General features: G+C 56.7%; 1 protein-coding gene across 1 annotated transcript in view; it reads right to left on the reverse strand.

The window, feature by feature from the left end:
• Positions 1-8,021, reverse strand: part of LOC135188384 (perilipin-3-like) — a 29,900-nt gene extending 21,879 nt beyond the window's left edge. Inside the window, exon 1 of the mRNA XM_064167785.1 lies at positions 7,908-8,021. The gene's annotated coding sequence lies outside the window, so the exon portion shown is untranslated. The remainder of the gene's footprint in view (positions 1-7,907) is intronic.
• Between the last annotated feature and the right edge of the window lie 19,587 nt (positions 8,022-27,608).

A 27,608-nucleotide genomic window follows, 5' to 3' on the forward strand; every position in this document is an offset into this window, starting at 1 on the left:
ATCATTGAGCCTGCTCCAGTGAAGAAAGCTGCATCAAATTGGAGGTGAGTGGAGAAGAGTTGCAATGTGTTGGTGTAGAGAGGAAAGGATTTTACAGCACTGTTTCACACTGTGTTGGAGGAGTGAGGGGAGCAGGGATGGAGAGAAGAGGAATCATGGATTGGTAGCATCATAGAAGCAAGTAGGTTGGAAGAGAGCTCCAAGCTCATCTAGTCTGACCTAGCACCCAGCCCTACCCAGTCATAGAACCATAGAATCATAGAACCATAGAATCAAGCAGGTTGGAAGAGACCTCCAAGCTCATCCAGTCCAACCTATCACCCAGTCTATGATTCTATAAACATGGGCTGGTGAGGGTTGCAACTGGATGATCTTGAAGGCTACTCCCAACCCAAACCATTCTGATCATTGCATGCCCATGGCAGGGAGGGTTGGAGCTGGATGATCTTGAAGGCTCCTCCCAACCCAAACCATTCAACCATTCTGATCATTGCATGCCCATGGCACAAGAGGGCTGGAACTGGATGATCTTGAAGGTTCCTCCCAACCCAAACCATTCAACCATTCTGATCATTGCATGCCCATGGCAGAGGAGGTTGGAACTGGATGATCTTGAAGGTTCCTCCCAACCCAAACCATTCTGTGGTTGGATGATCAGAAGGATTCATCAGCTGAAGGTAGTGAGGAGCTGAGTTGAAGGGAAAGATTCCCAATTAGATCTGCAGCTTGGAACAAGCTGGCAGTGGGCATGGCCAAGGATGCAGCCTCAGTTTGACAGCACAGCCCTCAGCAAGTAGCAATGTCCTGTTAGCAGTGCTGGGGGGGGGGGGGAGGTTAAATAAGGACTACAGCCCAAATCCTGCTCCTGCAGACACTTGGTAGCTCCTGCAGGAGCTACCTCCATTGAGGAAGGCATAAAGAAAGAGCCTCAACATGGTTGCTCCCCCCAGTACAGAGGTGCCTCTGGGGCTTTCATCAGACCTTTCTCTGCCACTCACAGTGGATGAAAAGAGGAGGGAGCAGCAGGATCTGTCTGTGAGCAAGGAAAGTCAAAGCACAACTTAATTCCTGTTTGCTCCTCAAGGCAGTTGGGAGCTGCTTTTTATGTGATTAGAGAGGGGCAGAGGAGCCTGCAGCAGCAGCAGCAAAGGCAGGCAGTGGTTAGTGAGCATGCCCCAGCACAACCACAGAGAGCACTGCCACCTCTGATGGTCTCCCTGCACCAGGAAAGGAGGTTTTTGCTTGGTGTAATAGCCATGAGAAGCAGACCCTGCAAACAGCAATCATTTGTCCTCTGGCATGGGGGCAGCAGCAAAAGGAGACCTGGACAGGCTGAGAGCTGGGTGAAGGCAAAGCTCATGGAATTCAATAAATAAAGCCCTTCTTCCCCCTCCCTTTCTCCTCCAGCACTGCTGGAAATTCTTTCCCTTGGCCAGGAGTGAAAGCAGGCTGAAGAAGAGCCTGGCAAAGGAAGGGCTGCAGCCTCAGCCCCTGTGTTATGGGAAGTGCTGCAAAAACTGCTCTAAAGATTGGTAATCTTCTTCCTCCTCTCCTCTGACCCTGTCCCCCAGCTCACTATAGAATAGAATCACAGAATCCAGCAGGTTGGAAGAGAGCTCCAAGCTCAGCCAGCCCAACCTAGCACCCAGCCCAACCTAGCACCCAGCCCTGCCCAACCAACCAGACCATGGCACTAAGTGCCCCAGCCAGGCTTGGCTGCAACACCTCCAGCCACAGCCACTCCACCACCTCCCTGGGCAGCCCATTCCAATGCCAATCACTCTCTCTGACAGCAACTTCCTCCTCACATCCAGCCTGGACCTGCCCTGGCACAGCTTGAGTCCCCTTCTTCTGCTGCTGGCTGCCTGGCAGCAGAGCCCAACCCCACCTGGCTACAGCCTCCCTGCAGGCAGCTGCAGGCAGCAATGAGCTCTGCCCTGAGCCTCCTCTGCTGCAGGCTGCACCCCCCCAGCTCCCTCAGCCTCTCCTCACAGGGCTGTGCTCCAGGCCCCTCCCCAGCCTTGCTGCCCTTCTCCAAACACCTTCCAGCACCTCAACAGCTCTGCAATGGAGGAGCCCAGAACTGGACACAGCACTCCAGGGGTGGCCTGAGCAGTGCTGAGCACAGGGGCACAAGAACCTCCCTTGTCCTGCTGCCCACACTGCTCCTGAGCCAGCCCAGGATGCCATTGGCTCTGCTGCCTACCTGGGCACTGCTGCCTCCTCTGCAGCTCCTCTCTCCCACCACCCCCAGCTCCCTCTCTGCCTGGCTGCTCTCAGCCACTCTGGCCCCAGCCTGTAGCACTGCTTGGGGTTGTTGTGGCCAAAGTACAGAACCTGGCACTGGGCCTTGTTAAAACTCCTGGCAGTGGACTGTGCCCATCTGTGCAGCCTGTCCAGGTCCCTCTGCTGTAGCTCTGACCTGGAGGTGTTGCTGTGTGACCTTCTCTAGCTGAACCTGTCTCTGCAAATGGAGTTGGACTCAGTCATCTCCAGAGGTCCCTTCCCTGGCCTAAATTCTGTGATCCTGTGGCATGACTCATCAGGCATCCAGGCTGGCAACCCTGACCCATGGCTTCTGGCAAGAAGTAGCCCAAGGCAGCCCAAACATAGCAGAGAAGTAAAGAAGTTGAGTATCAGAGGTACCAGAGCAGGACTCAAGGACTCTCAGCATCAACAGAGCTCCCAAGCATCACTGCTCAGAGGGCATCTGAGCTACAAGGGATGAGATTCATGTTGGAACAGCCTCTACTATCAACCAGAGCTTAAGCTGTTGGTTTCAATACAGCAGATTTAGCTCTTAACCCATCTCTAATATGCCAGATGAATAATGAACAAACATAAATCACCAAGAATTTATCTGGTGATGGCAAGAAAGATGAATCATTTAGTTGATGGATCCTCTTCACCCATCCACTGAGCCAGCCAAGGCATGAAGAGTTTGAGTCACCAATCACCCTGCTGACAGATGGAAACTTTCTGCACTAAGTTATTCATCTGTAGGATTTGACTCCCTAAAGCCCAGGATAAAGAGCTGAGCCTGGGGGAGGGAGGATGGAGAGGGAAAGAGGTGTTAGTGCTGCATCTGTCTTAGACCTGCTTTGTGCCAAGCATCTCTGGGGTAGCTCTGGGCTGTAGGGAATTGGAGCTTCACTCACAGGACAGCCTCAAGATTGAACAATCATATACTCCTCCCCTGTTTGGAGAGGCTGAGGGAGTTGGGGCTGTTCAGCCTGGAGAGGAGAAGGCTCCCAGGTGAACTTATTTTGGCTTCCCAGGATCTTAGGGGGCTACAAGGAAGCTGGGAAGGGACCCTTCAGGGAGTGCTAGGAGTGAGGGGGGTGGAACAAACCTAGAAATGGGTAGATTCAGACTGGATGTTAGGAAGAAGCTCTTCACCATCAGGGTGCTGAGACCCTGGAATGTGTTGCCCAGGGAGGTGATGGAAGCCTCAGCCTTGGAGGTGTTTAAGGCCAGGCTGGATGAGGCTGTGGGCAGCCTGATGTAGTGTGAGGTGTCCCTGGGCATGGGAGGGGGGTTGGAATTGGACCATCTCGGTGGTCCCTTCCAACCCTGACTGATTCTATGATGCTATGGAGCTGTGATTCTATGCAGCCACAACTGGAGGGTACCCAGCCTGCATCTGTGGTTCCCTAATGTCCTAGCTGAGAGCAGACCTTTGGCAGCAGAGCTGAGGTCCCCCACATCAGCGCTCCTGCCCATGGAGATCACTGCTCCCCAGGGCAGCTACTCCTGCCCATGGAGATCACTGCTCCCCAGTGCAGTTACTCCTGCCCATGGAGATCACTGCTCCCCAGTGCAGCTACTCCTGCCCATGGAGATCACTGCTCCCCAGGGCAGCTACTCCTGCCCGTGGAGATCACTGCTCCCCAGTGCAGCTACTCCTGCCCGTGGAGATCACTGCTCCCCAGGGCAGCTACTCCTGCCCGTGGAGATCACTGCTCCCCAGTGCAGCTACTCCTGCCCATGGAGATCACTGCTCCCCAGTGCAGCTACTCCTGCCTGTGGAGATCACTGCTCCCCAGTGCAGCTACTCCTGCCCATGGAGATCACTGCTCCCCAGTGCAGCTACTCCTGCCCATGGAGGTCACTGCTCCCCAGTGCAGCTACTCCTGCCTGTGGAGATCACTGCTCCCCAGTGCAGCTACTCCTGCCCGTGGAGATCACTGCTCCCCAGTGCAGCTACTCCTGCCCATGGAGGTCACTGCTCCCCAGGGCAGCTACTCCTGCCCGTGGAGATCACTGCTCCCCAGTGCAGCTACTCCTGCCTGTGGAGATCACTGCTCCCCAGTGCAGCTACTCCTGCCCGTGGAGATCACTGCTCCCCAGTGCAGCTACTCCTGCCCGTGGAGATCACTGCTCCCCAGTGCAGCTACTCCTGCCCGTGGAGATCACTGCTCCCCAGGGCAGCTACTCCTGCCCGTGGAGATCACTGCTCCCCAGTGCAGCTACTCCTGCCCGTGGAGATCACTGCTCCCCAGTGCAGCTACTCCTGCCCGTGGAGATCACTGCTCCCCAGTGCAGCTACTCCGGCCTGTGGAGATCACTGCTCCCCAGTGCAGCTACTCCTGCCCATGGAGGTCACTGCTCCCCAGGGCAGCTACTCCTGCCTGTGGACATCACTGCCCCCCAGTGCAGCTACTCCTGCCCGTGGAGATCACTGCTCCCCAGTGCAGCTACTCCTGCCCGTGGAGATCACTGCTCCCCAGTGCAGCTACTCCTGCCCGTGGAGATCACTGCTCCCCAGTGCAGCTACTCCTGCCCGTGGAGATCACTGCTCCCCAGTGCAGCTACTCCTGCCCATGGAGATCACTGCTCCCCAGGGCAGCTACTCCTGCCCGTGGAGATCACTGCTCCCCAGTGCAGCTACTCCTGCCCGTGGAGGTCACTGCTCCCCAGTGCAGCTACTCCTGCCCATGGAGGTCACTGCTCCCCAGGGCAGCTACTCCTGCCCGTGGAGATCACTGCTCCCCAGTGCAGCTACTCCTGCCTGTGGAGATCACTGCTCCCCAGGGCAGCTACTCCTGCCCATGGACATCACTGCTCCCCAGGGCAGCTACTCCTGCCTGTGGACATCACTGCTCCCCAGTGCAGCTACTCCTGCCCATGGAGATCACTGCTCCCCAGTGCAGCTACTCCTGCCCATGGACATCACTGCTCCCCAGGGCAGCTACTCCTGCCCGTGGAGATCACTGCTCCCTAGTGCAGCTACTCCTGCCCATGGAGATCACTGCTCCCCAGTGCAGCTACTCCTGCCCGTGGACATCACTGCTCCCCAGTGCAGTTACTCCTGCCCATGGAGGTGACTGCTCCCCAGTGCTTCAGAGGAGCTTCCAGCTCACCCCAGCAAAAGTCAGTCAGATGTGGCTTGCTACTTTCTGCAGAAGGCAAAGGATCACAGAACCATGGAATGGTTTGGGTTGGAAGAGACCCTCAATATCATCCAGCTCCCACCCTCCTGCCATGGGCAGAGGTACCTCCCACCAGCCCAAGTTGCTCAAGTCCCCATCCAACCTGGCCTTCAACATCTCCAGAAAAAGGCATCCATGACCTCTCTGGGCAGCCTGTGCCAGTGTCTCACCACCCTCACTGGAAAGAATTTCTTCCTCATCTCCACTCTCCCTCTGCCCTCTCCCAGCTCAAAGCCATTGTCCCTCATCCTGTCACTCCCAGCCCTTGTCAAAAGTCCCTCCCCAGCTCTTCTGTAGCCCCTTCAGGTACTGGAAGGCTACTCTGACGTCTCCCTGGAGCCTTCTCATCTCCAGGCAGAACCCATCCAACTCCCTCAGCCTGTCCCTGCAAGCCAAGTTCTCCATCCATCTCCATCTCATGGCCTCCTCTGGACCCACTCCAGCAGCTCCAGGTCCTTCTTGTGTTGAGGGCCCCAAAAGTGGATGCAGTGCAGCATGTGGGGGTCTCAGCAGAGCAGCTCAGACCAGAGCAGAGGGGCAGAATCCCCTCACAGATGAGATTCTCTTCCCACCAGCCCAGCTCTCTTCCCAAGGGTGCAGACCCAGCCACCTCTGCACAAAGAAACCACTAGAAAGACCTAAAGAAGACCATTCTTTCCCTGCCAGAGGACATTCAGCTGCCTTTCCAGATCTTGTGCAGTTTGTTCCAGGAGCACAACTATTTTATCCCCTCTTGCAACTTGCAGACTGATTCAACAAGCTAGCTGGGCCCATGCCCCCCCCTGAATAACACAGACAACAGTAGAGCAAGGTTAGAGCTGCCACAGATGGGAGGGACCTGAGGCTGCTTGGTCTGGAGAAGAGAAGGGCTGAGAGGGGATTGAATCAATGTTGATAAGCATCTGAGGGCTGGGGGTCAGGAGGGGGGGACAGGCTCTGCTCACTGCTCCCTGGGGTAGGACAAGCAGCAATGGATGGAAGCTGCAGCACAGGAGGTTGCAGCTCAACACAAGGGGGAACTTCTTGCCTGGAAGGGTCTCAGAGCCCTGGCACAGGCTGCCCAGAGAGGTTGTGGAGTCTCCTCCTCTGGACCCTTTCCAGCCCTGGATGTGTTCCTGTGTGATCTGTGTTAGGTAGCATTGTCCTGCTCTGGCAGGGGGGTTGGACTGGATGATCTCCTCGGGTCCCTTCCACCCCCTAACATCCTGTGAGCTGTGATCTTGTAATCATATTTATGTCCCCTCCAATTCCAGCCACTCTTTGATGACCTCAGCTCTTCTAAAGGAGGTCACAAATCTACACAGAGCCCTCAAGCACTGGGATCCTCCAAGACCTTCAAAATCACATGAAGATGGACTGCTCCCTGCTGCCCACCCAAGCACAGAGGCACAGAAGCACACATTGTTCCAACAGGACTCCAGAACAAATTGCCATCTGCTTGCAAGTAGTGGAAGAGGAAGAATTCCTATGGACAGACCTCTGCAGCTGAACCAGAAGGCTTAGAATCACAGAATCAAGCAGGCTGGAAGAGAGCTCCAAGCTCAGCCAGCACAACCTAGCACCCAGCCCTGCCCAACCAACCACACCATGGCACTAAGTGCCCCAGCCAGGCTTGGCTGCAACACCTCCAGCCACAGCCACTCCACCACCTCCCTGGGCAGCCCATTCCAATGCCAATCACTCTCTCTGCCAGCAACTTCCTAACAACATCCAGCCTAGACCTGCCCTGGCACAGCTTGAGGCTGTGTCCCCTTCTTCTGCTGCTGGCTGCCTGGCAGCAGAGCCCAACCCCACCTGGCTACAACCTCCTTTTAGGTAGTTGTAGAGAGCAATGAGCTCTGCCCTGAGCCTCCTCTGCTGCAGGCTGCACCCCCCCAGCTCCCTCAGCCTCTCCTCACAGGGGCTCTGCTCCAGCCCTCTCCCCAGCCTTGCTGCCCTTCTCCAAACACCTTCCAGCACCTGAATGTGTCCAGAGAATCTCCATCCATGGAGCTCCATCAGCAAACACAGCTCTGCTTGCTCAGCTGCTCCCCAGGAGCCCAAGTGCCCTGCTGGGCTGCTGAACCACTGCTTTAGCTGTCACCTGCCCAGCTGCAGACCAGCACAGCTCTGCCCGGCAGCGGTGGCACCACATGGGCACGATCCCAGCACCTCCCTGTCTGAGTCCCAGGACTTTTAGTGGAACAGCTTGACAAAATTAAGGATTGCCTCCTTCCCAGTGCCCCAGTAAGGACTTGCACTGACACTGCCTCAGGGAGTTAACATAAGGAATAGCTTTCATTTATCAAAGCAACAGATAGCAGCAGACTGGGGCTCGCCGGTGATAAAGGCACTAACTGCAAGTGATGGAGCTGGAGTTAGCAGCTCCCAGGTACCATCCAACACAGTCAGGGGGACACAAATCTTTGCAACAGCTCTGATACAGAACAGAAAGGCAGCACAAGTTCAGCCATATATTCAAAGTGCAATCCTTACCACAAAGGTGTCCCTGGCTGGAGGTAGAGGGAGAGGACCACAGCCTGGCGACTGTCTCTGTCTCTTCTAAAACCACAGCCTTGCCCCTGCTACCCAAGATGTTCCCCTCGTGGGTTTTATGCCCCTGGCCAGGCTGTCCCTGCCTTCTAGGTGACGTTTAGCATGATTTGGGTGGAGAGTTGAGTCAAAGAGTGATGTCTGTTTGGCCTGTGCTTGGCTGGGCTCATTACCATACGAGGGGGGGGGCAGCTTTAATATTGACATTGCACTGAATCAGGCAAAGGTCTTCACTCAGGCACTATCACCTCCAGAAGCTGCTTGTTTTGATTCTTTCAGCCTTGCTTCAGGAGTTTTAGCCAAAACAGGGCCATCTTATCTTCCCCAGGCTCCCTCCTTCAGCCACCTGGCAGCCCAGCTCAGCGCCTCTCCGCTCCCGGAGATAAGGCAGAGCTTGAGAGCTTGGCAGGGACCTCCACAAACATCCCCTGGCTTCTGAGCGTCCTGACCTTGCTCTTGAAGAGCACTAAGTGAACCTGCAGCCTGTCCCACGCCAAGCTGGCCACTTGTCCCACATCACAGGCTCACATCTCACAGGATGTTAGGGGGTGGAAGGGACCCAAGCAGATCATCCAGTCCAACCCCCCTGCCAGAGCAGGACAATCCTATCTAACACAGAGCACACAGGAACACATCCAGACAGGGCTGGAAAGGCTCCAGAGAAGGAGACTCCACAACCTCTCTGGGCAGCCTGTGCCAGGGCTCTGGGACCCTCACAGTAAAGAAGTTCCCCCTTGTGTTGAGCTGCAACCTCCTGTGCTGCAGTTTCCATCCATTGCTGCTTGTCCTATGCCAGGGAGCAGTGAGCAGTGAGCAGAGCCTGTCCCCCCCTTCCTGGGCAGCCCTCAGATACTTAGAAACATTTATCAAATCCCCTCTCAGTCTTCTCTTCTCCAGACTAAGCAGCCCCAGGGCCCTCAGCCTCTACTCATAAGGAAGCCCTCCTGTCCCCTCATCATCATCCCTGTAGTCCTCTGCTGGATCCTCTCCAGCAGATCCCTGTCCCTCTGCAACTGGGCAGCCCAAAACTGAACACAGTATTCAAGGTGAGGTCCCAGCAGAGCAGAGGGGCAGGAGAACCTCCCTGGCTCTGCTGGACACATCCTCCTAATGCACCCCAGAGACCTGCTGGAGAGTCCAGCAGAGAGCTACAAGGATAGGGGGACTTGAGCATCTCCCCTGTGGAGAGAGCCCTGGGGCTGCTTAGTCTGGAGGAGAGAAGGCTGAGAGGATGTACACATCTCTGAGGGGTGGGGGGCAGTGGCTGGGGTCAAGCTCTTTTGGGTGCTCAGCAGCAATAAGGCAAGGAGCAATGGATCCAAACTGCAACAGAGAAGGTTTCAGCTCAACATGAGGAGAAACTTCTTTGGTGTGAGGGTAGCAGAGCCCTGGAGCAGGCTGCCCAGAGAGGTTGTGCAGTCTCCTTCTCTGGAGCCTTTCCACACCCACCTGGATGCATTCCTGTGTGCACTGCCCTGGGTGATGCTGCCTGGCAGGGAGGTTAGACTGGATGAGCTTTGGAGGTCTCTGGGCAACCTGTGCCAGTGTCTCACCACCCTCACTGCATAGAATTTTTTCCTAATGTCTAACCCAAATCTACCCTGCTCTAGTTCAGCACCATCACCCCTCAGCCTGTGCCTTTGCAAAGGTCCCTCCCCAACTCCCTCCCCCTTGCAAGTACTGGAAGCCTGCTCTAAGGTCCCCCCAGAGCCTCCTCTTCTCCAGCCTGACCAGCCCCTACTGTAGTTGGACAAGGGAGGTTCTTGTGCCCCTGTGCTCAGCACTGCTCAGGCCACCCCTGGAGTGCTGTGTCCAGTTCTGGGCTCCTCCATTGCAGAGAGATGCTGAGGTGCTGGAAGGTGTTTGGAGAAGGGCAGCAAGGCTGGGGGGGGGCCTGGAGCACAGCCCTGGGAGGAGAGGCTGAGGGAGCTGGGGGGGTGCAGCCTGCAGCAGAGGAGGCTCAGGGCAGAGCTCATTGCTGCCTGCAGCTGCCTGCAGGGAGGCTGTAGCCAGGTGGGGTTGGGCTCTGCTGCCAGGCAGCCAGCACCAGAAGAAGGGGACAGAGGCTCAAGCTGTGCCAGGGCAGGTCTAGGCTGGATGTGAGGAGGAAGTTGCTGGCAGAGAGAGTGATTGGCATTGGAATGGGCTGCCCAGGGAGGTGGTGGAGTGGCTGTGGCTGGAGGTGTTGCAGCCAAGCCTGGCTGGGGCACTGAGTGCCATGGTCTGGTTGGTTGGGCAGGGCTGGGTGCTAGGTTGTGCTGGCTGAGCTTGGAGCTCTCTTCCAGCCTGCTTGATTCTAGAATTCTATGAGTCTACTCTCTCAGCCTATCCTAATGGGGAGCTGCCCCAGCCCTCTGATCTCCTAGGTGCACTCCTCTGCATCCTCTCCAACAGATCCATGTCCTTCTTATGTTGGGGGGCTTCCTAGGTGGACACAGCACTCCAGGTGATGTCTCAGCAGAGCAGAGCAGAGCAGAGCAGAGGGGCAGAACCACCTCCTTGTTGCTGCTGGCCACATATCTTTGGATGCAAGCCAGGATGCAGGCTGCAATTTGGCCTGGAGGCTCTCGTGCCTAACACAGAAAAAACCCTCCTCAAACACCTCCCATAAATGCTTTTACTCCGAGGGTGTTGTGGCTCCAACACCTTCGATTCATCTCCTGCTGTCAATGGCCCTTTTGCAGCGGCGAAGGCTGGGGGCAGCAGAGCTCCTCTCCTCCCTGCCAGCACAGGCAGGCTGTTTGGGATAAAATGTGGCTGGGAAGTGAATCCATAACGTTCCTGGCAGTGCAAGGAAACTGTTATTACCAGGAGTAAAATGCAGGTAGTAACTCTGTGGGTTGTTGAGGTTGGGTTGGGTTTCCTTCCCCCCCCCCCCTTCTCCAACCATCACCACCTCTCTCTCTACCGAACCTGTAATTAAAGTGGATGCTGTGTACTAAACACAGGGAGAAATACAACCCTCACAGCATCTCATTAGCACCCAAACTCCTGCATCCTCACCATGCATCATCTTCAGCCAGCCAGCCAAAAAAAAATAACCAGAAGGAAACCTCAACCTTGTGTAATTGAATTCCCAGCACAGCTCAGCTCAGCTCATCTGCAGCCATTGGCAGCCCTGCTCGTCCTGCAGCTCCTCTTTGGCTGCTGCTGGAAATGAGGATGAATTAGGAGAAGCTGCTCCTCATCTGAGGCAGTGCTCTGGCCTGGGGGAGCTGGGTGGCCAAACATCAGCCAGGCAGAGAGGGGTTGAAGAGGGAGGGCTGTGTGCTCCTCCTGCCAGCAGGGTGAAAGAGACACTGGAAAAGAGAGCAGAGGAGGTTGGCAGCATCACCTGCCTTGGCCAGAAGGGGAGGGAGGGGATTCTGCCTGAAGGGAGGTGGTAGCCAGGTGGGGTTGGGCTCTGCTGCCTGGCACCCAGTGGCAGAACAAGAGGATACAGCCTCAAGCTGTGCCAGGGTAGGTTTAGGCTGGATGTTAGGAAGAAGTTCAACCCAGCAAGAGTGATTGGCATTGGAATGGGCTGCTCAGGGAGGTGGTGGAGTCCCCATCCCTGGAGGTGTTTGAAAGGAGGCTGCAGGAGGCACTTGGTGGCAGGGTTTAGTTAATGAGAAGGTGATAGGTGGGACTGGATGATCTCAGAGGTCTTTTCCAACCTGATTGTGATTCTGTCTCTCTGCTCTGCTCTGTTCTACTCAGAGCTCACCTGGAGCACTGCACCCAGCTCTGGTGCCTCCAAAAGCAGGAGGCCATGGAAGCATTGGAGTGGTCCCAGAGGAGGCCAGAAAGGTGCTCAGAGGGCTGGAGCACCTCTGCTACAAGACAGGCTGAGAGAGTTGAGACTGCTCAGCCTGGAGAAGGCTCAGGGGAGACCTCAGAGCAGCCTGCCAGTACCTGAAGTGCATGGAGTGCAGCAGAGCTGGGGAGGGCCTGTGGTGACAGGACAGGGGACAAGGGCTTTAAACTAGAGCAGGGCAGATTTAGGCTGGGCATCAGGAAGAAGTTCTTTACCATGAGGGTGGGGAGAGACTGGCAGAGGTTGCCCAGAGAAGATGGTGATTTAAGACCAGGCTTTGAGCACCCTGGGCTACTGGGAGGTGTCCCTGCCCAAGGCAGGGGGGGGTTGGAATGAGATGATTTCTAAGGTCCCTTCCCACTCAAGCCATTCCATGATGGATTCCATGGATCCTGGGGTGCATTAGGAGGATGTGTCCAGCAGAGCAAGGGAGGTTCTCCTGCTCCTCTGCTCTGCCCTGCTGAGACCTCATCTTGAGCACTGCCTTCAGTTTCATGCTCCCCAGTTGCAGAGGGACAGGGATCTGCTGGAGAGGGTCCAGCAGAGGGCTGTGAGGATGATGAGGGGACAGGAGGGCTTCCTTATGAGGAGAGGCTGAGGGCCCTGGGCCTGCTTAGTCTGGAGAAGAGAAGACTGAGAGGGGATTGGATCAATGTTTCTAAGTATCTGAGGGCTGCCAGGAGGGGGGGACAGGCTCTGCTCACTGCTCCCTGGGGTAGGGCAAGCAGCAATGGATGTAAGCTGCAGCAAAAGAGGTTCTGGCTCAACACAAGGGGGAACTTCTTTACTGTAAGGATCACAGAGCACTGAAATAGTGTTCTCAGTGGGGTTGTGGAGTCTCCTCCTCTGGAGCCTTTCCAGCCCTGTCTGGATGTGTTCCTGTGTGCTCTGTGTTAGATAGGATTGTCCTGCTCTGGCAGGGGGCTTGGACTCGATGCTCTCCTTGGGTCCCTTCCACCCCCTAGCATCCTGTGAGCTGTGATCCTGTGACTCTGCCAGTGCAGCAAGTGCTGGTAAAGAGCAGGCTGACAACTCGAACTCAGGCTCCCCTCTGCTGCATGAATACATCACTGATAATTAATAAATGATTCATGCAATTGCTTTGGAATTATTCTGGGCTGGGCTGGCACCAGGGGCAGTGATCTGTATGAATCATTCCATCTACAGCATCTAACAAGCACGCTGCAAGAGGTGCAAGCACAGGAGCTAATCAATTCTCCACGGCAGTACAAGCAGGGCTCTGCTCCCCCCTCCCTGCTTCCAGTGTAGCTTGCTGAGCTGCAGCATTTTAATGGGGAAATTATTACTCATTTCAATAAATACATTAAAGGCTTCCAAAGCTGGGAGAGACACTGGGAGGAGACAGCAGACAGAGCAGGCAGAGCAGTAGGACAGGTGCAGAAGTTGAATGTCTGTGCAGTCAGGCAGCAGTTCTCTGCTCAGAGCAGAGGAGATAATGACAGATCTGAGAGAATCAGAGTCAAGCAGGCTGGAAGAGACCTCCAAGCTCAGCCAGCACAACCTAGCACCCAGCCCTGCCCAACCAACCACACCATGGCACTAAGTGCCCCAGCCAGGCTTGGCTGCAACACCTCCAGCCACAGCCACTCCACCAACTCCCTGGGCAGCCCATTCCAATGCCAATCACTCTCTCTGACAGCAACTTCCTAACAACATCCAGCCTAGACCTGCCCTGGCACAGCTTGAGCCTCTGTCCCCTTCTTCTGCTGCTGGCTGCTTGGCAGCAGAGCCCAACCCCACCTGGCTACAGCCTCCCTGCAGGCAGCTGCAGGCAGCAATGAGCTCTGCCCTCAGCCTCCTCTGCTGCAGGCTGCACCCCCCCAGCTCCCTCAGCCTCTCCTCACAGGGCTCTGCTCCAGGCCCCTCCCCAGCCTTGCTGCCCTGCTCCAAACACCTTCCAGCACCTCAACAGCTCTCTGCAATGGAGGAGCCCAGAACTGGACACAGCACTCCAGGGGTGGCCTGAGCAGTGCTGAGCACAGGGGCACAAGAACCTCCCTTGTCCTGCTGCCCACACTGCTCCTGAGCCAGCCCAGGATGCCATTGGCTCTCTTGGCTCCAGCTCCCCAAATTCATGAGGCATGGTCCTGGGCTCTCACTTTGCTCATCTGCACCTCAGTCCCCTCCAGCCCAGCCAGGCACCTCCCATGGCTTCTGTTCTTCACATCTCATTATTCAGACCTAACAAGGAAATAATTTTCATTAAAGAAAAATTAAACCTTTGTTTGCTTTGGAATTGTAAGTAGATGTTCATTGGAAGGCACTGAGAGCAGCCCTGCAGCAGTGTCAGGAGGAGCAAGGGATGGAGGAGGGGAAGAGCCCAATCCATCACCCAGGGCATCAGCAGTTGCCAGCCCAGCTCCTGACCCTTGGCCAGGTGGGAATGGTCCTCTCCAGCCCAACCGCAGCCCCAGCAATGTCTGTCTGACCTCCCTGCAGAGCACCACAGGGCTCATTTGCCTTTCAGCCCCCAGGAGACCTCAGGCACGGGACCACAGTGCAGCTCTTGCCAAGAAGTTGCCTGATGATGCCAAGTAGGATGTGACCAAGGATGTGAGAGTGGCACAGGCAGGGTGAGACAGTGTCAGAGTGTCAGGGGCTGGAAGGGACCTCCACAGCTCAGCCAGTCCAAACCCCCTGCCACAGCAGCATCACCTACAGCAGATCACACAGGAACACATCCAGGCACCTCTGGAATATCTCCAGAGAGGGAGACTCCACAGCCCCCCTGGGCAGCCTGTGCCAGGGCTCTGGCACCCTCACAGGGAAAATAAATCCTCCTCATGTTGCCATGAAGCTTCCTCTGCCTCAGCACCACTGCCCCTTGTGCTGTCCCTGGGCATCACCCAGCAGAGCCTGGCTCAGCCTCCTGCCACTCACCTGCACATCTTTAGAACCACTGCTGAGGTCACCTCTTAGTCTCCTCTTCCCCAGGCTTCAAGCCCCAGCTCCCTCAGGCTCTCCTCCTATCAAAGCTGTTCCATTCCCTTCAGCACCTTTGTGGCTCTGTGCTGGACTCTCTCCAGCAGTTCTATGTCCCTCTTGAACTGAGGGGCCCAGACCCTCCCAGCTACAGCAGGAGGCTGCCTCACCCCCTCCTGCTCTTTGCTCCACCTTGAAATGGGATATGCTGGATAACTACTGAGGTCTGCCAGCTCCCAGATCTACCTGGCACCAAGAGCTGGCTGCCCAAGGAGCTGGCTGAACCCCATCCCTGGAGGTGTTCCAGAGAGGCACAGATGTGGTGCTGAGAGCCATGGTCCAGCAGCAGCCTCGGCACAGTTAAGAGGAGGGTTGGAGTGGATGATCTTAAAGGGCTTTTCCAACCCCTCATGTTTCTATGATCCTATGAAACTTACCACCCAAAAACAATCCTTCTGACAGCATCTTTCTGCTTGAGGAGACTTGCACCAGGCCAAGCTGCAAACAAGACCCCAACCATGAAGACCCCACACTCCCCTCCCCAGCCCCTTGCCCGTGGCAGCATCTCCAGCAGCTCAGTGGCAGCATCCCCAGCAGCTCGGTGCCACCATCCCATCACCTGAGCTTTAAGCTTTCTCCAGCAGCTCTCTTCTGAGGACAATTAAAGCCTGATTTATCTGCTCCAAATCAGCTGAGCTGATCAAAATGAAAGCCTGCAGCCTGAAGCAGTTCAGCTCAGGAGTTTCAGCAGGAGCTCAGCTCCTTGCCTGCTTTATGGCCACACATAAAGAGGATGAGGACTTTTTAATGCTGCTGCATTAAACTCCTGTGCTGGCTTGCCCAGGAGGACAGCAGTGCACAGAGGTCACTCACCCTCTGGCAAGAGAAACGAGCAGGGGACAAGAGGTGCAGCACAGCACAGCAACCCCATGGTGTGGCAGCAGCCCTGGCAGCAGTGCTGCAGCCTCCTCTGCCAAGCCAGCAGAGCTGCTCTGGGTGCTGGAGTCACTGTCCCTGGGAGGTGTTGAAGCCAAGTCTGGAGGGGGCACTTAGTGCCATGGTCTGGTTGGTTGGGCAGGGCTGGGTGCTAGGTTGGGCTGGAAGAGCTTGGAGCTCTCTTCCAATCTGCTTGATTCTATGATTCTTTGATATGGTCTGGTTGCTTGGGCAGGGCTGGGTGCTAGGTTGGGCTGGCTGAGCCTGGAGGTCTCTTGCAACCTGCTTGATTCTGTGGTGTTTCCTGCCTGGGCAGCTGGCTGTGCCCAGCACTGGTCTCTGAGCTGACACAGCTGATAAGGATGTGGGTTTGTTGTCCCTGTCCTTCACTCCTTGCATAGGAACTAAGGACAACTGCTTTGTTTTTCCACCCCATGTTCTCAAAACACAGATAAGTGACAGTGAGTGGCTGGAGAGCAGCCCTGAGGAGAGGGACTTGGGGGTGCTGCTGGAGGAGAAGCTCAGCAGCAGCCAGCAGTGTGCACTTGCAGCCCAGAAAGCCAAGCAGAGCCTGGGCTGCAGCAGCAGCAGTGTGGCCAGCAGGGCCAGGGAGGGGATTCTCCCCCTCTGCTCTGCTCTGCTGAGACCCCACCTGGAGTACTGCATCCAGCTCTGGAGCCCCTGGGACAAGAGAGCTGTGGAGATGCTGGAGAGTGTCCAGAGCAGGGCCAGGAGGATGCTGAGAGGCTGCAGCAGCTCTGCTGTGAGCACAGCCTGAAAGAGTTGGGGCTGTGCAGGCTGGAGCAGAGGAGGCTCCCAAGGGACCTTCTTGTGGCCTGCCAGGGTCTGAAGGGGGCTCCAAAAAAGCTGGGGAGGGACTTTTGAGGGTGTGAGGGAGTGGCAGGAGTGGGGGGAATGGAGCAAAGGTGGAGGTGGGGAGAGTGAGGCTGGAGGTGAGGAGGAAGTTGTTGAGCAGGAGAGTGGTGAGAGGCTGGAATGGGTTGCCCAGGGAGGTGGTTGAGGCCCCATGGCTGGAGGTGGTTGAGGCCAGGCTGGCTGAGGCTGTGTGCAGCCTGCTCTAGGGTAGGGTGTCCCTGGGCATGGCAGGGGGTTGGGACTGGCTGCTCCTTGTGCTCCCTTCCAACCCTGACTGGTTCTGTGACTCTGTAAACACTTCTGGTTTCTTTACCTCTCTACAGAATCACAGACTGGTGGGGGCTGGAAGGGACCCCTAAAGATCACCCAACTGAACACTCCTGCTAGAGAAGGCTCACTGAGAACAAACCAGCCAGGAACATGCCCAGGTGGCTTTTGAATGCCTTCAGAGAAGGAGACTCCACATCCTCCCTGGCAGCCTGTTCCAAGGGCTCCAGCACCCTCACTGGAAACAAATCCTTCCTTGTGTTCAGATGGAACATTCTGGGTTCCAGTTGCTGTCCACTGCCCCTTGCCTCATTAATGAGGCACTGAAGAAGAGCCTGGTCCCATTCTCTTGCCCCTCACCCTTTAGCTCTTGCCTAGCTCTGAGAAGAGCTCATCTTAGACTGCTCTTCTCCAGCTGCAAGGCTCTCAGCCTTTCCTCCTCACAGAGCTTCCCCAGGCCCCTCAGCACCTTCCCAGCCTCTGCTGGACCCTCACCATCAGCTCTCTGTCTCTCTTGAAGCGGGGAGCACAGAACTGGAGCCAGCACTCCAGCTGTGGCCCTGCTGGGGTGGAGCAGAGAGGGGGGAGGACTTCTCTTTCTCTGCTGGCCACCTCCTCTTCAGTATTTTTCCTTTTCATTTTCACTCCTTTCACTCCCAGCAGTGACTTTCTGACAGCAGAAGTAGCTGCAAAGCCATTCCCTGTGCCCTGCCTGAAGCCTGGCAGAGTCACTGCCTCGAGACAACGTCCAAGCTCCTGCCCCAGCTCTGCACTGTCCCAGACCATGAGCCTGGGGTCACCTCTCTCTTCGTGCTTGCCATGCTCTGGCTGCCCTTTGTCAAGCCTGAGTTGCAGCCTGGGGAATGACATTTGTCTTCATTAAGACTTCTGCAGCCAGCTCTCGCCACTGCTCTCACACCACCTTCCCAGGGCTGTCAGCACAAGCTGCTGGAGTGGTGCAGCCTGTTGCTGCTGGGCTGCTGGCAGAGAGAAGGTTAAAGACAGGACCACTTCTTGCACACAGGCCCCTAAATCAGATGTAAAGTTGGTGCAAAGCAGGAGCCCCTTCCTTGCTGTGCTAGCCTGGGGTTTATGGACCTCATCAGGAGTGAGCATCACTTGTGGGAGAAGTTAGAACCACAGAATGGGTTGGGCTGGAAAAGCTCTCTGAGCTCATCCAGTCCAACACCTCCATGGGCACCAAACCCTGTCCCCAAGTGCCATGGCCACAGCTTTCTCCAGCACCTCCAGGGATGAGGACTCCACCACCTCCCTGGGCAGCCTGTGCCAATCCCTGACCACTCTGGCACCAAAGAAATGTTTCCTCATCTCCAACCTAACCCTGCCCTGGCACAGTTTCAGGCCATGTCCTCTCCTATCACCTGATCCTAGGAAGCAGAGCCCAACTCCACCTCATTGCAGCCTCCCCTCAGGGAGCTGTGGAGGGCAATGAGCTCTGGCTGTGCTACTCTCTAATGTGTCCTTGCTGGAGCTCCTGCAGAAGGTTTTTGGAGTGCACCTGGTTGTGGTCTCCTGCCACTGAACCTGTTTAGCTGTCACCTGAGGGTGCTTTGCTGTGCTCTGGCTGGCTGCTGGTTGCTTCCCTCTTACTTTATCAGCATTGCTGCAATACTGAGGTTAGAACCACTCTGGTGATTGGACTCATGCAGTGGCAAAACCTTTTGGTTTGGTTGATGAGAAGGTGTTAGGGGCTAGGTTGGACTCAGTGATCTCTAGGGTCTTTTCCAACCTGGTTAATTCTAATTCCACACTCACCTACCCCCACCAGCTCCCTCAGCTGCCCCTCCCCAGCCCTGTTCTCCAGACCCTTCCCCAGCTTGGTTTCCTTTCACTGTAGAAGACAACCAGTGCCAGGGCTGAATGAACCCTGAACTGCAGGATGAGCAATGAGGGCAGCAGTGAGACTGGGAGGGGGCTGTAGAGTCCCAGGCTGAACCCCAGCAGACTCCAGGCAGAGCTTTTCACCTCTCAGCATCACAAGTGCTAAATGGACAATGTCCACTTAAAAATGTGGCACTTGATGCCCTGCTCTGGTTGACTGGATAGGGCTGGGGGATAGGTTGGACAGGATGAGCTTGGAGGTCTCTTCCAGCCTGCTTGATTCTATGATTCTATGATTCTATGATTCTATGATTCCATGATTCTATGATTCTGTGTGCTTTTTCTCCAGCCAGGCAACAGGATCCTGTGGATTTGCCCCTTGCACCACCCACAGCATCCTCACCTTAGCCAAACCCTGCTGCAGCACAACCCCAGGGGAACGTGCCCAGGGCACTGAGATGGATGTGCAGAGCTGGGGGGGATGGATGGGTGGGTGCTTGGCAGGAAGAAGAGGAAGCTGATTCCAATCAACTCCTTAATGACTGTCTAGAGTCGGTGCCTTGTTGGCAGCACCTGGCAGTTCACTTTGGAGAGCAGAGCTCCAGTGCTCAGCCCCAAAGCCTGGGTGATTCAGAGCCCTGAACCAGCTCCGAGGCTGCAAATGAGCTGGTTCCAACCAAGTCGTGCTCCTCCCTGCACCCCACCCACTGCATCCTTGCCGTGCCCCGGTCCTAATGGGAGAGTCCTGACCTGCCACATGATAACCTGGCACCTAGATTAACCTGCTGGGCATCAAAAGGACCTGGGGCCAGAGCTGTGCTTGACCAGGACCCAATGGATTCATTGTCACAGGCTCATCGAATGGGTTGGGTTGGAAGGGACCTTAAAGATCATTCAGTTACAAGCTCCCTGCCATGGGCAGGGACAGCTCTCACTTGTTGCTCAAACAGCAGAGCCAGAGCCCCCTGGGCATAGAGCAATGCCCATGACAGGCTATGCCTGCAGCCACCCATCCCTGACAGCCCAAGATATGTGGGGGAGGAGCAGCCCTGGTCCCCCAAAAGCAGTGCCAGCAACCTGTGTGCCCACACAGCCTCTTTGTCCTCTTCATCCATTTGCTCTTCTGATTTCACTCTGTGCTTGCATCCCTTGGCTGCTGTCCAGGGGATGTGGCTGGGACCAAGCACGCTGCAAAGCAAATCAAGTTCTTGGGCACTGTGCCACAGGATTATGTGAGATGTGTCAATATTTGCCCAGGACTGAGGTGAAACTGAGCTGAGCAAGGCTGGGAACTAAGCTGGTGGAAGGGCCTTGAACACAAGTCCTGTGAGAAACATCTGAGGGAGCTGGGGATGTTTAGTCTTTGGAGGAGGAGGAGGCTGGGGGGGGACACACACATTTCATTGCTCTCTGCAACTCCCTGAAAGGAGGTTGAAGCCAGGTGGGGGTTGGTGTCTTTTCCCTTCCAGACAAGAGGAAATGGCTTCAAGTTGTGCCAGGGAAGGTTCAGGTTGGATAGCAGGAAAAATTCCTCTCCACAGAAAGGGTTCTCAGGCACTGTCCCAGGCTGCCCAGGGAGGTGGTGGAGTCCTCATCCCTGGAGAGGCTTAAAGCTGCCTGGATATGGTGCTGAGGGAGGTGGTTCAGTGGTAGTGGTGGGGTTGTGAGCTGTGAGTGAGTGCTTGATGGTCTCAAAGCTCTCTTCCAGCCTCTGGTTCTGTGAGTCTAGGCAGTGATGTCAGGTGGTGGCTGCCAGCCCTTGGTGCTGAGGCCTCTGCAGCTGCTGGAGGCTATGGTCTGCTGATGAAGGACCACAGTATCACAGTGTCACAGTGTCACCAAGGTTGGAAGAGACCTCACAGATCATCAGGTCCAACCCTTTAGCACAGAGCTCAAGGCCAGACCATGGCACCAAGTGCCACGTCCAGTCCTGCCTTGAACAGCTCCAGGGACGGCGACTCCACCACCTCCCCGGGCAGCCCATTCCAGTGTCCAATGACTCTCTCAGGGAAGAACTTTCTCCTCACCTCCAGCCTAAATCTCCCCTGGCACAGCCTGAGACTGTGTCCTCTCGTTCTGGTGCTGGCCACCTGAGAGAAGAGAGCAACCTCCTCCTGGCCACAACCTCCCCTCAGGTAGTTGCAGACAGCAATAAGGTCTGCCCTGAGCCTCCTCTTCTCCAGGCTAACCAATCCCAGCTCCCTCAGCCTCTCCTCGTAGGGCTGTGCTCAAGGCCTCTCCCCAGCCTCGTTGCCCTTCTCTGGACACGCTCAAGCATCTCAATGTCCCTCCTAAACTGGGGGGCCCAGAACTGAACACAGCACTCAAGGTGTGGTCTAACCAGTGCAGAGTACAGGGGCAGAATGACCTCCCTGCTCCTGCTGGCCACACCATTCCTGATGCAGGCCAGGATGCCACTGGCTCTCTTGGCCACCTGGGCACACTGCTGGCTCATGTTCAGGTGGGTATCAATCAGCACCCCCAGATCCCTCTCTGTCTGGCTGCTCTCAGTCACTCTGACCCCAGCCTGTATCTCTGCATGGGGTTGCTGTGGCCAAAGTGCAGCACCCTGCACTTGGAGCTATTGAACTCCATCCCCTTGGCCTCTGCCCATCTGTGCAGGTGGTCAAGGTCCTGCTGCAGAGCCCTTCTGCCCTCCAACCCAGCCACATCTGCCCCCAGCTTAGTGTCATCTGCAAACTTGCTGATGACTGACTCCATGCCCTCATCCAGATCATCTATGAAGATGTTAAAGAGGATGGGGCCCAGCACTGATCCCTGAGGGACACCACTAGTGACAGCTGCCAGCTGGATGTGGCACCATTCACCACCACTCTCTGGGCTCAGCCCTCCAGCCAGTTCCTAACCCAGCACAGAGTGTTGCCATCCAAGCCATGGGCTGACAGCTTAGCCAGCAAGATGCTGGGATGAAGGTTGGACTGGCTGGTCCTGGAGGCCCTTTCCAAGCACAGCCATTCCTAGTGATGAGATGCTGTGCTGAGGGCTTTGGTTGAGTCAAGGCATTGTCAGTGTGAAAGTGATGATTGCCTGGAGGAGCTTGAAGAGCTTTGCCAGGCTGAGAAATTCCGTGGTCCTGTTGGGCTGAAAAGGCTTTGTCTGCTTTCTCTCCCCCCTCCTTTGTGTTTCACCTTCAGGTGAAGGGGCTGTGCATCACACCTTGTGCAGCCCCAGAGCAAGTGATGCTGGAGGCCACCAGCCCATCATGAGCTCGGCAGGCTGAGCCCGACCTGCACCTCTGCACCCTCCTGACAAGGGGGAAAGACAGAGCTGGGACTGGGGGCACCAGAGCCTGCAGCTCCTGTACCCCAACAGCAGGGTATGGGACCTGCTCAGCCCTGGGCAGCTTCACACAAACCCCTGCCTGCCCCCAGCAGTGATCAGGGGCTGGGCAAGGTGACCTCTGGAGGTCCCTTCCAGCCCAAAGCTTTCTGTGATTGATCTCTGCAGCTCAGGCTTGCTCAGCTCCATCATCTGCCTCTCAAGCATCATGGAAGGAGCCAGACCAGCCATAAAAGCAGCAAGTGAGAGCCAGGGATTTAAAACTGCAACAATCCCTACCCCAAACGTGTCCAGAGCAAAGGAAACCTTACCTAAAACATCTGCCACAGCTGCTCCATGCAGCTGGGTTGGAGATGCTGCTGCTGCCCCGGTGCAAGGGCCAAGAGCTGGCAGCAGCTGAGGCTCACCAAGGCACCAGCTGGCCCTGCACAGCCCCAGCACAGCCACCACCCCTCCTCAGCTTACCAGAGAGCAGAGACAGACCCTTCTACCACACGAGGGCTGCTGGAGCTGGTGAGGTGCATGGCAGAAGGTGCTGGGAAGCCTGATGTCACCAGTGGCACTGCCAGAGCCAGCAGAAGCTGGAAAAAATGGCTCACAGCATCACAGAGCAGTGGAGTTGGAAGGGACCTTTGGAGATCACTGAGTGCAACCCCCTTGCTAGAGCAGGGTCACCCTGGGCAAGTTCACAGAATCATAGAACCAGGCAGGGCTGGGAGGGAGCACAAGGAGCAGGCAGTGCCAACCCCTGCCATGCCCAGGGACACCCTACCCTAGAGCAGGCTGCACACAGCCTCAGCCAGCCTGGCCTCAAACACCTCCAGCCATGGGGCCTCAACCCCCTCCCTGGGCAACCCATTCCAGCCTCTCACCACTCTCCTGCTCAACAACTTCCTCCTCACCTCCAGCCTCACTCTCCCCACCTCCACCTTTGCTCCATTCCCCCCACTCCTGACACTCCCTCACAGCCTCAAAAGTCCCTCCCCAGCTTTTTTGGAGCCCCCTTCAGACCCTGGCAGGCCACAAGAAGGTCACCTGGGAGCCTCCTCTGCTCCAGCCTGCACAGCCCCAACTCTTTCAGGCTGTGCTCACAGCAGAGCTGCTGCAGCCCTCTGAGCATCCTCCTGGCCCTGCTCTGGACACTCTCCAGCATCTCCACAGCCCTCTTGTCCCAGGAGCTCCAGAGCTGGATGCAGGACTCCAGGTGGGGTCTCAGCAGAGCAGAGCAGAGGGGGAGAATCCCCTCCCTGGCCCTGCTGGCCACACTGCTGCTGCTGCAGCCCAGGCTCTGCTTGGCTCTCTGGGCTGCAAGTGCACACTGCTGGCTGCTGCTGAGCTTCTCCTCCAGCAGCACCCCTCGGTGATGCCATGGGCAAGGGGGGGATGTGCTGCCCATCAGGATGCCCACATGGTCCTGTCCAAAAGATGATGCCCATTGTAATACACATTGCAATGCTACTAACAATAACAGACCAATGCAGACAATCCATTCCCCATGCCAGTGCTGCCCAAGCAGTGATCAGCCCCTCCTGGCCAGCTCCCCCCCATCTTAGCTACAGGACTTGATAACCTGTGCTGTGGAATACTCCTCTGGCCAGTTTGGGTCAGGTGTCCTGGCTGGGTGCCCTCCCAGCTTCTGGTGCCCCTCCAGCCTGCTCGCTGGCAGGGCCTGGGAAGCTGAGAAAAGTCCTTGACTGAGCACAAACAGTGCAGAGAAGCAACTGAACAGCAGAGAGTTATCAGCCTTGTTCTCACACTCAGCCCCAAACACAGCCCTGCACCAGCTGCCAGCAGGAAGATTTAACCCCAGGCCAGCCAAACCCAGCACAGCTACCTCCTGCCTCCCAGCTGCAGCTGCTGGGGCTGAGGGCCCTTTGTGCAGAAGCTTTTCCTCCTGTGCCTGCTGGAACCCTACTGCATTTTACCCCTTGTCAGAGAATCATAGAATCATAGAATCAAGCAGGCTGGAAGAGAGCTCCAAGCTCAGCCAGCACAACCTAGCACCCAGCCCTGCCCAACCAACCAGACCATGGCACTAAGTGCCCCAGCCAGGCTTGGCTGCAACACCTCCAGCCACAGCCACTCCACCACCTCCCTGGGCAGCCCATTCCAGTGCCAATCACTCTCTCTGACAGCAACTTCCTAACAACATCCAGCCTGAACCTGCCCTGGCACAGCTTGAGCCTCTGTCCCCTTCTTCTGCTGCTGGCTGCCTGGCAGCAGAGCCCAACCCCACCTGGCTACAGCCTCCCTGCAGGCAGCTGCAGGCAGCAATGAGCTCTGCCCTGAGCCTCCTCTGCTGCAGGCTGCACCCCCCCCAGCTCCCTCAGCCTCTCCTCACAGGGCTGTGCTCCAGGCCCCTCCCCAGCCTTGCTGCCCTGCTCCAAACACCTTCCAGCACCTCAACAGCTCTCTGCAATGGAGGAGCCCAGAACTGGACACAGCACTCAAGGTCAGATGCCCCCAGCCCCACACACGCTCCACCTGCCCACCCCCTCAGAGGGGAGCAGCAGCTGGTCCCTGCCTGCTGGAAGGATGCTCTGCTGGTGACCCAGCTGGGTGCCTGCAGCCCACCAACCAGCACCTAGCCCAGCCTGCTCTGCCGAGTGTGAGCACTGCTCCTGCCTCCCCAGTGCTCTGCCTTGGGCTCAGGGACAACAGCAAAGTCCAAGTCCTGACATTTGAGAGCAGGCAAAACACTCAGGATCTGGCCCACTATGATTTGGGGCACCCCAAGCCTGGGGCTGCTTCCCCACAGCGGCACTGCACAGGGAGGGAGGTCCTGGAGTCACCTCCATGCCTCAGTGATGGGACAGGAAAGTGCTGGGCAAGCTGCCTGCCCCTGCAAGAATGTGTCCACCTGCCTGCTCCTACCTGCTTCTGCCTGCTCCTACCTGCTTCTGCCTGCCAACCCCCGCCCCTGTCTCACTTTCTCTGCTCCTGCCTGCTCCTGTCTGCTTCTGCCTGTCCCACCCTGCCCCTGCCTCCTCCTATCTGCTTCTGCCTGTCCCACCCTGCCCCTGCCTCCTCTCTGCTCCTGCCTGCTCCTGTCTGCTTCTGCCTGTCCCACCCTGCCCCTGCCTCCTCTCTGCTCCTGCCTGCTCCTGTCTGCTTCTGCCTGTCCCACCCTGCCCCTGCCTCCTCCTATCTGCTTCTGCCTGTCCCACCCTGCCCCTGCCTCCTCTCTGCTCCTGCCTGCTCCTGTCTGCTTCTGCCTGTCCCACCCTGCCCCTGCCTCCTCTCTGCTCCTGCCTGCTCCTGTCTGCTTCTGCCTGTCCCACCCTGCCCCTGCCTCCTCTCTGCTCCTGCCTGTCCCACCCTGCCCCTGCCTCCTCTCTCCTCCTGCCTGCTCCTACCTGTCCCACCCTGCCCCTGCCTCCTCTCAGCCCCTGCCTGCTTTTCCCCACTCCCATCTGCTTCTCTCCACTCCCATCTGCTCCTATCTCCTCCTGCTCGTTCCACCTGCTCCTGCCCGCTGCGGGGAAGGTAGGCAGCGCCGAGGCAGCCCGCAGGAGCCCGAGTGCCCGCGGTGCCAGCCTGTGCCTGCCTGTGCCAGCCTGTGCCAGCCTGTGCCTGCCTGTGCCCGCGGTGCCAGCCTGTGCCAGCCTGTGCCTGCCTTTGCCAGCCTGTGCCTGCCTGCCCTGCCTGTGCCTGCCCTGCCGGCCCGGCGCGGGGGGAGCGGCGCCGCGGGGCGCAGCGCTGCGAACCTGCCCGGCACTGCCCTCTGCCGGCCACCGCCCGCCGGCGCAGCCTCCCTCCCCGCACCGCCCCGCTCCCAGCCCCGCTGCCTTAGGCTGCGCTCCAGGGCACCCTCAGCATCCCTCAGCGCTGTGACTGCTCTGCGCCTTGCTCCCTGCGGGCTGCAGTTGCACCTCGAATCCCGGGGGCTGGTTTGGAGCTCTCGTTCCAAAAGGGGCATTGAGGGGGGGCTGGAGAGTGTCCAGAGAAAGGAGCTCGGGAAGAAAGGGCTGGGGGGGAGCGGCTGAGGGCGCTGGAGAGGGGCTGGTGCGGAGGAGGATGAGGGCAGAGCTCATTGCTCTCCGCAGCTACCCGAGAGGAGGCTGCAGTGAGGTGGGGTTGGGCCCTGCTGCCTGGCATCAGGTGAGGGAAGGAGAGGAAATGGCCTGGAATTGTGCCAGGACAGGGTTAGTTTGGAGAGGAGGAAAAAGGTCTTTGCTGCCAGAGTGGTCAGGGATTGGCACTGGGCTGGCAGGGAGGTGGTGGAGTCCCCATGCCTGGAGGTACTCAAGAACTAAGTAGCCACAGCACTTGGGGACAGGGTTTGGTGGCCATGGTGGGGTTGGGTTGAAGGTTGGACTGGATGAGCTCAGAGATCTCTTCCCACCCAAACACTTCTCTGATTCTGTGTTTATCCACAACACCTCCATAGAGCTGAACCCAAGCAGCTCCACACCCATTATCCACAACACCTCCATAGAGCTGAACCCAAGGAGCTCCACACCCATTATCCACAACACCTCCATAGAGCTGAACCCAAGGAGCTCCACACCCATTATCCACAACACCTCCATAGAGCTGAACCCAAGCAGCTCCACACTCATTATCCACAACACCTCCATAGAGCTGAACCCAAGGAGCTCCATACTCATTATCCACAACACCTCCATAGAGCTGAACCCAAGCAGCTCCACACCCATTATCCACAACACCTCCATAGAGCTGAACCCAAGCAGCTCCACACCCATTATCCACAACACCTCCATAGAGCTGAACCCAAGGAGCTCCACACCCATTATCCACAACACCTCCATAGAGCTGAACCCAAGCAGCTCCACACTCATTATCCACAACACCTCCATAGAGCTGAACCCAAGGAGCTCCACACCCATTATCCACAACACCTCCATAGAGCTGAACCCAAGGAGCTCCACACCCATTATCCACAACACCTCCATAGAGCTGAACCCAAGCAGCTCCACACCCATTATCCACAACACCTCCATAGAGCTGAACCCAAGGAGCTCCACACCCATTATCCACAACACCTCCATAGAGCTGAACCCAAGCAGCTCCACACCCATTATCCACAACACCTCCATAGAGCTGAACCCAAGCAGCTCCACACCCATTATCCACAACACCTCCATAGAGCTGAACCCAAGGAGCTCCACACCCATTATCCACAACACCTCCATAGAGCTGAACCCAAGCAGCTCCACACCCATTATCCACAACACCTCCATAGAGCTGAACCCAAGAAGCTCCACACTCATTATCCACAACACCTCCATAGAGCTGAACCCAAGCAGCTCCACACCCATTATCCACAACACCTCCATAGAGCTGAACCCAAGGAGCTCCACATCCATTTGGCTTTCCAGCTTTGCCAGCTGCAGAACACAAATCACCTCCTGCTCCTCCCCCCCAGATTCCAACTTCAATCCTAAACCCCAAAATAACAAAACCAAACAAAGAACAACCCAAACCCAGGACTCCTTAACACTTGGAACTAAACTATTTAGTCTCTGACTGCTTTTGACTATTGCCTATCAAAGCATGCAGGAAGGTTTTCTTCCCTCTGTGTGCTCTGGAAAGCAGCAGAGCAAGTGGAAAGGGGGACTGGAGCTTTCCAGGGCTGGGATTTATCCTTGGGGAAGCAGGGAACTCGAAATTAAAATGAGGGAGGGAATTGGTTTTCAGCAGCAAGGAGAAACCTCACAGGG

Source organism: Pogoniulus pusillus, chromosome 29 (assembly GCF_015220805.1).
Source record: "Pogoniulus pusillus isolate bPogPus1 chromosome 29, bPogPus1.pri, whole genome shotgun sequence".
NCBI classification, from domain to species: Eukaryota; Metazoa; Chordata; class Aves; order Piciformes; family Lybiidae; genus Pogoniulus; species Pogoniulus pusillus.